Consider the following 9,230-nt stretch of genomic DNA (forward strand, 5'->3'; position numbering starts at 1 on the left):
CTCTACCTGCATTTGGGTCCTCTACCTTCCACTCACAAGTTACTTTTCTTTTGCTATTTATTGTTCAACATTAAACTTTCATAGGACTTGTTTTGTAAAACTAAGCTTAGGTAATAATGCATTTTCAAATAACTGTGTAATTAAGAGTGCTGCTCATTTATTCCTTTTCTCTGTAGCCTAAAATATAATACTTTTCTCACTATTACAATGTGTTTTTCCATTCTTGGCATTGAAGATATCTACATATCTATTGGTTCGGCTGGGGTGGTCTGCGGTGTAGGAGCCAACCAACCGACTGTCACACTATGCTCACTTTAATTGTAAAGGTAACTTTTATTTCTTTACCTAGGCATTTGGACTTGACTGAACAGTGCTGCACAAGTGCTTTTAAGCTTTATATGTTAAGCTATATGTTTATATTGTGGTTTGTAATGTCAACCATTCTACTGTAATTAACAATGTGGTACTAGTGATTCAACTACCTTTTTTTTTATTATGCAGACTTCACTTGTGACAGTGATTTTATGTGTGGAATTTACACTGGATTGTAAAAGGTGAACGACATTATTTAATTCATCAATTTATAATGCGTTATAATGTTAAAAATATTGCCAGCGTTTGGGGTTTATGTAGTTTTTGAAGTTGATTACCATTTCAATGTGAAATAAAGGTCTTTCTAAAGCTAAATTTGTTTTTCTGAAGTAACTATACAGTATTGTAGTCCTACAAGACATTGGTAATTTGATAGAATTTGTAATAGATTAAAAGTGTGGTCGTCTGGACTATGATCTGATGCAGAGTGGAGGAACGACGGGTATATCAAGCAGAGGTTGATTGTGGTAAGACATGTAGTTAAGGCATGGTAGATCAATGAATTATATTAACATATGAGCTTGTACATGACTATGCTTCAGTTGAGGACATGCAGTATTAAGTAAACGTACTCCTAAATGTCATTTACCTTAGATATTGTATTGTATGCAACACTTTTTTAATATGTACTTTTTGGTAATAAACAGCACTTGTAAATATAGATTGTAACATGTGACTCTCCTTAAAACAGACTAATGTGCTGACAGAAGGTCTATAAATGGATTAGTAGACCGTAAGTGAAAGACATCAGTGTAACAGCATCAACAGTGGTTAATAACTCCTGCAACAGCATGCTTGTTAGGTACCTTAACAGTCTGAAATAATGTATTTAGAATTTTTTTGAGAAAAGATCTTACATAGTGATGCTCCAATATTGAACCTGGTGCTTTATACGATGGAACACTAATGTAACTTCAAAATAATTTTTTTCATGTGCGACATTTTATCGCAAAAACGCATATTCTGGCCCACTGCCCCGCCCCAGAGACCTCCGTCTCAGAGTCTACGCGCTCCACCCGCGGCTTTGTCTGAGGGTGATGGTGTGGGTGCAGCTGCAGCAGGGATGATGGGGTATGTGCCTGTCCTTCAGGCGCTTCAGGGTAACGTTGCCCAACTCTCGGGCAGGAATGTATATTTCAATATATTCAAGTAAAAGCAGTCTCTGCTTGTCCTGTGCGAATGCGCCACACGGAACTCCAATGTCGGGGTAATTTCTAAATCACACGTGGTCCCAAAATCCACTAAGTAGGCAAGAGAGGATTTAAAAGTTTAACAAGTATTTAAGTAAAATCATAAGGGCATAAATGTGTACACTGGTCCAATTGAGCAGGCACACAGGCTTCTCTCATCAGACTGAATTTTCTGGCTTATACATTCATATATCAGTCTCTGAGAGCATTTTGATTTGTTTATTAAAAGTTGGAGTACCGTGGTTTAGACTTAGCCTCCCCTGGTTGGTGCACTGTCTTTTGGCACACGCCCTCTTCATCAGTTCTTAGGCAGACTTTAACTATGCTGATGGTCAGAGAGAACAATGCGCTGCTGTTGTCTGTCACAGGTTGAGGAGTAACTTATTCTCATGGTCAAACTGATATTAACTTTGTTGCTGCACTCTTGTTGCTTTCTGACCACCGTCATACAGTGCTGCTTTCTGCACGTACAACAGTATCCTTTTCTCATTTTGCATGACTAAGCTGTCACAGTGCTCTTCCACTAAACACACAACTATAATTCAACTATGATTTGTATCCTCATAAAGCATAGCCAGCTTGACTGATTATTTTTATTTCTTACAGATCCCCCTTTTCACACCACAGGTGTGAATACTACTAAGTTTAGGATTATATGGTCCTCAAACTGGTAAATAATTGGCCGCACTAAGGGAAGAAGAAGCAAGATTAATATAGCATAGCATTACATCGGTGATTCACTTCCTTCATTGTCCGAATCAGTCTCATCACCATCCTCCATCCCCAACAGGGGCATGGAGTAGGCTGGAGGAGCATCTTTCTGGGGATCTTTTTTGGTCAAACCCACATCAATCCATCTGTTCACCAGAGTGCGACAACAAGGGATGCAACAGCATCCACAACACACCAATATGCCCACAAACTGCCACGGACATAAGCATGGAGAGCACAATTGCTTTGTATTTGCCAAAAACGTCCTTCAGCCAACTGGTGATGGGGTTCTCAGCCACACCCGAGTTCTCTGCTAGTTCATTGGCTAGAGAGGTCAACCCCTCCAAGGCTCTAGTGATGCTACCATCCGGGGCAGTATTATTGGGAATAAATGTACAACAAGCATCTCCAAACATGTGGCACACACCCCCTTTTTCTGCCAACAACATGTCCAGTGCCATACGGTTCTGAAATGCCATGAGTGAGGAGGCAGCTAATTGTTCGGACACACCCCTCAGGCCATCCCTAGTCCGGTTCAAAAACCTCTGCTGGTTGTAGTATATATAATTTATCCAGTCCACATTCTTGTTTGTAGTTATCCAGGGCAGTATAGACTCAAAACCCTTTGCTATCTGATTCTGAGCTTTGAACTCTTCTGGTACACCCCTTGGTATTCAAATTGCATCTATATACACCCTACTATCTATAGACCCGAACGGGGTGCTTGGATCTCCCCATGTACCAAAACCCAAGTCAGTGTCTCTTTTAGCCCTCTTCAAGGAATGTTTGTGGTAGGTAGACTGTACTGTCTCCTCTAGCTTCCCTGCGCTAATAGGAAGCATGGTAATCGGCAATAATAGGGACACTAAGGCGCAGGTTCCCCCCCATTTAGTAGGTAAGGATGGTCTAAGGCGGGGCTGTGTCCCACACATCCACCAGACATCAGCGAGTCCCTTACTCTGATTGTTAAACATTGACTGTGTGACATTGGGAACGAACGAAGATGTGTTGTAGGTGTACATACAAAACTTCTTAGGTAGGTGTCCCACATTCATGGTAGAGCTGTTGGGTTATGTGATGCAAGTATAGTTACCAGGGTAGGCGACCACTCCTGGAGGCGGTTGTATTGCACGCACTCTGGGATACAGGAGAGACAGGGTCCTGCAGACATCACTTTCCATGGTCACATCACTGTAAAGACTTAAAATACAATAACCAATAAGGTCGTCCACAGGTGAGAGTGGGAATGGTACTGTCCCCAAATGAGGTCTTGCTTTAGCACAGATAACGCAGTCAGACATTTTATGCGTTCTAGCAGTATATTTCATCATTTTGAGCCACGTGTTACCTGAGGGTGTGAAACCAGTTTCCATCTCCAACCTTTCCTCAATGGTAAAGTCCTCTAGCTTCAAATATTTTACTAATGGCCCTTTAAAGTCTTTCAGGACACCCATACCTGTGTTCATAGGTCTGTGACTCGAATGATGAACTGTCCTAATGGATCTTTCCCTTCAGCATACAATCCCATAACATAAGTCCCTGCATCCTCTGGTTTTGGATCCTTCAACGTCACATATATAGGATTACATTTCTGTTCCTGGCATCGTCCTTTCTGCTTTCTACCTACACTCAGTCTGGATTTCAGGTCCCTATGTGTTATCGTAAGGTGCATTGTATCATATGGTTCACATCCCACATTTCCCCAATCTGAGCCTGTGTTAGCTATGGCACACTTCCAACTGCTACACCACTTGTCTAAGTTGGTCGTGACGCATATGTATATGACTTCCTCTCTTCTGTCTTTGGTGGTGCATGGCACTATGTCACATAGGTCTAATAGGGCTGTGCTTGTGTGTCCCCTAATAAATGACAATGTGATCTGTCCCTTTGTTCTAGTCACCTGAACCTCCCTTCTTCCTCTGTCATATTTGGTATCTATGAACCAAAATAACAACATAACAAGTATGGCTGTAGATATTAGCATACCTACCCAGACTTTCCATGTGCATCCATAGTAGTATTTTTGTCTGGGTTCACTCCCTTGGCCTGATTGCCTAAGTTTGAACGGGAGTGGCATTGTTGATCAAATCAGCTCTAACTTCCCTTAAATCATGGGAAGGTGTAGGTGCTGGGGCACAATGTGTCAGGTGGTGCCAAGCAGCTCCTGCCTGGCCTTTTACTTGGACAGAGTGTGAGGTAACCTCCCTCACTTCGTACAGTCCAAGCCACCTGGGCTCGGTCCACTTTCTCTTGTGGACTTTCACTCGCACCCAGTCACCTACCTTGACACTGCTCCGGGGCTCCTCTTCTCCCGGGGTCTGTGCTCTGGCGACCTGTTCAGATAAAACTGAAGTAAGACTGGTCAATGCCTTCATGTAGTCATCATATTCTGGTTTACACACATCCAGGGATGGCATATGACCTCCATCCCTGGGTGGGCCTGGCATTTTTCTTCCAGTCAGTAACTCATGAGGAGATTATTGTGTGTCGGATCCTGGGGAACTGCGCATGGACATAAGAGCTAACGGCAGTGCTTCTACCCATGTTAGTTTTGTACCTTCACATGCTTTAGCGATTTTTCTTTTCAGTGTCTGGTTGGCCCTCTCCACTAATCCCTGTGATTGTGGATGATAAACTGACCCATATCTGTGTATGATCCCTAATGCCTCTTCTACTTTCTGTAGATGTTTGTTAGCAAAATGAGATCCATTGTCTGATCTTATTATGCGTGGTAAGCCATATCTGGGTACTAGTTAATTTTTCAGCCATTTTACAACTGTCTGTGCTGTTTCATCTTTACTTGGTATCGCTTCAACCCATTTTGTGAATCTGTCTACCATTACAAGGAGATACCTTTTTCCCCCTACTCTGTTCTCTGGCCCCATATCTGTGAAATCTATGGTGATGTCTTGAAAGGGACTGTAGGCACAAGGAATTTTCCTGCTGGGGCCTTGAATGGTTTCTTGTTATTGTGTTTGTTGCATGTGTCACATTCTTCCACAAAGTTGGTGATGATGTCTGACATCCATGGGTGCCACCATAGTTCTTTCATGTTTGTAAGGGTTCTTCTGGTTCCCTCATGGGTGGGGCCGTGCATGGTTGGGAACAATAGTCGACATAGCTTTGCCGGAGCCACTATGTGTCCAGTGTGTGACATCCAAATGCCATCTTTATCCTTGCATGCTCCTTTTCTCCGCCATTCTGAATGTTCATATTCTCTCTCCCTCTTCTTAGATGTCTTTTATGTTTTCTGTGGTTAGTTCTGTTGGTCCTCCCTCTGGTTACAGTGTCATTTGTCTGGGAGTGTACCTTCCAACTTCTTTGGCTCTTTGGTCTGCTGCTTCATTTCCTTTTGCCACCCTTGTGTCTGCTTTGTCATGTCCTTTGCACTTCATTATCGCCACTGCTGCTGGCGCTTTTACTGCTTCCAGTAGGGTTACCAGTTGATCCTTGTGCTTGACAGGAGTCTTGCTGGTGGTCAGGAAATTCCTCTTCTGCCATTGTGGTCCATCTATATGCACCGTTCCATGTGCGTATGCTGAGTCTGTGTAGATATTGACCCTTTTCCCTTCTGACCACTGCAGTGCTTTTGTGAGTGCCAATATTTCAGCCATTTGTGCTGATGCAGGTTGTGGTATTATTCCTGAGTCCACTTCGGTGTGTGTACCGTCTGCGTGTTGTTCCATCACCGCATAAGCAGCCACATTTCCATTTTCTCCTTTGTAGCAGCATCCATCTGTGTACAGCCAATGTTGTGTATCTGACAGAGGTTCGTTTTTCAGGTCTGGCCTGAGTTTCAGTTCTTGTGCTGCCACTTCTTCACAGCTGTGGGGTTTTCCGTGTCCCATTTTGTCTGCCAAATTGATGACTGAGGTTACAAAAGTGATGTGGGGTTGTCCCAGCTCCTTCTGTATTTTCAGTTTTCGTTCAGTACTGAACGTGAATGCATTGCTCTGCAGGAATGAGGTCACTCCGTGGTCCGTGTGGATCTGCAATGGGTGATGCATGACTAGGTGGGTAGTTTTTTGGACAGCTTTCAATAGTGCAGCCAGATGTTGAGCACAGGATGTTTGTCCTTGTTCAATAGTGTACAATTTCGAGATGTGGTAGGTTAGCACTAACCTGTCTCCCCCTTTTTTCTGGAAAAGAGCGGCATGAACATGTCCGTTCTTGACAGAAACACCAAGATGAAATGGAATGGTGTAGTCAGGTGCAGCCAATATGGTGGCCTGGGAGAGTGCTTCCTTAGTGAGGGAGAAGGCAGTTTCAGCTTCAGGAGACCATTGGAGGAGAGCATTTAGGTTTCTGTTTCCAGCTTCAGCCACTCGGTCTCTGAGTGGTTGGATGAGGAGGGTGTAATCAGGGATATAGTTTCTGCTGTACCCCGTCAAACCCAGGAAAGACAACATGTCCTGTACTGTTTCTGGGCGAGGATGCTGGAGAATGGATTCTCGATGTTGGCTGGATAGGGTCTGACCTGTGGCAGAGACTTCTCTTCCCAGGAAGGCAACCTTCCTCCTGCAACACTGGACTTTTTCCTTCTTGACCTTATAACCTTTGGATGCAAGAAATGACAGGATGGTTCCTGTAGCTAGCAGGCAGAGCTCAGCGGAGGGTGCACCAAGGAGAATGTCATCCACATATTGGAGCAGGATGACGTCTTCTGGCAGAGAGATTTGGGTTAGGTGTTCTCTGAGTACGTCATTGAAAATGCCAGGAGAGTCTCTGTAGCCTTGGGGCATTCTGGTGTAGGTGTACTGGGTGCCACAGAAGGTGAAAGAAAATATGTGTTGAGAGTCATGGTGGAGTGGGATGCAGAAGAAGGCATTGGCCAGGTCAATGACAGTGAGAAAACTGTGACAACGATGTATGTTCTGTAGAGCCAAGTATGGGTCTGGAACAGGCCGAACATCTGGCACCGTGGCTTGGTTGATGGGTCTGATGTCCTGCACCATTCTCCATCCTTTTCCAGGTCCTTTTGTCACAGGAAACAGAGGTGTGTTCCAGTCACTCCAGGTGGGGACTAGAACTCCAGAGTCCAAGAGCCCAGCGATAGTAGGAGAGATGCCCTCAGTTTGGTCTTGGGAGAGTCTGTATTGTGGTTTCCAGATGACCTCACTGGGTTCTATCAATGTGATAGGAATGGGCGAGGTATCTACCAGCCCCACATCATGCGGACCAGTTGTCCATAGGGCAACAGGAACAGTGGCCAGTAGTCTGTCTGTGTCTGGATGATCTGTCATCTCGCGGCCATGGTGTCTTGCTAGTTCTTTCCTTTCAGGATGAGTTGTTTCTGTGGTAGGGGTGGAAATACACCACATATCTTCTTCTTTAGCCTTCCATATCCGTGGCAACGAGGTTTCCTCCCACGTTAATGTCAGGGCTCTTTTGACCATTGGTCCCAATGATCTGGCTTCATAGCATATCCTATGGCTAGGGTGATATGTGGAGCTGAGTCAGTACCTAGTTGATACTACGGTTGGATGTGTTCAGTAAGGTCAACTGCAGCTGCAACTCCTTCTTTGCCAATGAACATGGAAGTGGTGGAGATGGTGGGAGTGAGGAGTGTCATGTTTGCCTCTCAATCGTAATCGTAGCAATCATCTGGAGTGATGGTGTAGTTGAGAGTGCAATGGAGGTCATCCAATGGTGCTTTGTATGGATGTAGTGTGGAGATCCATTTTCTCCACTGCATATACTGGTACTGTATAGCAGGTGTTTGTGGGAGAGTGCCATCTAGTGTGAGCCAATAGACTGTGGTGATAGGTTCCTCCGGTGGCAATGGGGCTGGGGCCATATGGAGAATACTGCAGGCTGGAGTGAGAGGGGGAGGTGTGGAGGTGACATGCACACCCTCTTCATTGCAGTAGATGGTGATGCCCAGCTTGCAGAGAAGATCTCTTCCAAGTAAATCGACTGGACATTCTGGTGCATACAAGAACTGATGGGTGGTGCAATTAGTTCTCCAAGTGACAGGGACAGGCGTGGTATAGAATTGTTTCTGTGGCGTTCCCGAGACTCCAACCACCACAGTGCTGTCATATGATAAGGGAAGCTGAGTTGTGATACAAGTATATGTAGCCCCAGAGTCAGCCAACATTAAGTGTTTCCTTCCATTTATGGTGCATTCAACGAGCGGCTCTTTCAGGGGTGAATATGTGTCCAATTGGTTGGCTGAAGTCTCTGGGCCCCATCAGTATTGTTCTCCCATCCAAGCCTGAGTGGGCAGGTGGCTTTGGTTAGGCACCTGTGGAGTTTGTTGCTGTGTGGGTGGTCTGTACCCACCTCTGGGAGCAAACTGTCCTCTTCCTCCTCTTGAATAGCGTCTTCCCCTGGATCCATTGGGAGGTGAACAACATTGAGAAGCTCAGTGTCCTGGTTTGCCACAAATGTAGCAGGAGTCCCTCCTGTGGGGACCTCCTCTGGAAGAGGCCCTCCCCCGGGGATTAGGAATGTACACTGAGGCAGTGGAGTGGGTCCTCGACTTCTCCCGCATTCCACTCAAAGGATCGAGTCATGGCATCTCCTACTGCTTGGCTAACTGCATCATGTACTTCGATCAACAGGTCTGAGAGGACTCCCATCTGGTTTGCAGGTGCAGGGTCTTGTACTGCCATTTGTTTAACAGCCTTTTTCTTGGTATTAACTTCTTCAGTGGCTTTCGAGACCTGTAGCTTCAGAGCTCTTTTGGTCAATTACTGCATCTCTTCATCATCTTTGGCTGTTTGTTCGCGATGTAGGTCGGTGTGATGGGAGATGTGCACCAACCATTGTTCTTCTGGCAGGTGAGCTAGGCAAACGGTGAGTTTCAGTTGTTTTTGCACTGGCTCAGGCAGACCAGCTATGCATCTCTCTCTCCACAGCAGGATGGAGGCCTTGGAGCGGTCATACTTCTCTCCCCAAGCTGACCTCCATAGAGATTTAGCCCTGTTAAGATAATCAATGGGGTTTTTGCCT

At 45.1% G+C, this 9,230-nt stretch overlaps 1 pseudogene; it reads right to left on the reverse strand.

The window, feature by feature from the left end:
- Positions 1-4,610: 4,610 nt before the first annotated feature.
- LOC114562454 (uncharacterized) lies at positions 4,611-8,890 on the reverse strand (annotated as a pseudogene).
- Between the last annotated feature and the right edge of the window lie 340 nt (positions 8,891-9,230).

The sequence above is a fragment of the Perca flavescens genome, chromosome 10 (assembly GCF_004354835.1).
Source record: "Perca flavescens isolate YP-PL-M2 chromosome 10, PFLA_1.0, whole genome shotgun sequence".
NCBI lineage: Eukaryota > Metazoa > Chordata > Actinopteri > Perciformes > Percidae > Perca > Perca flavescens.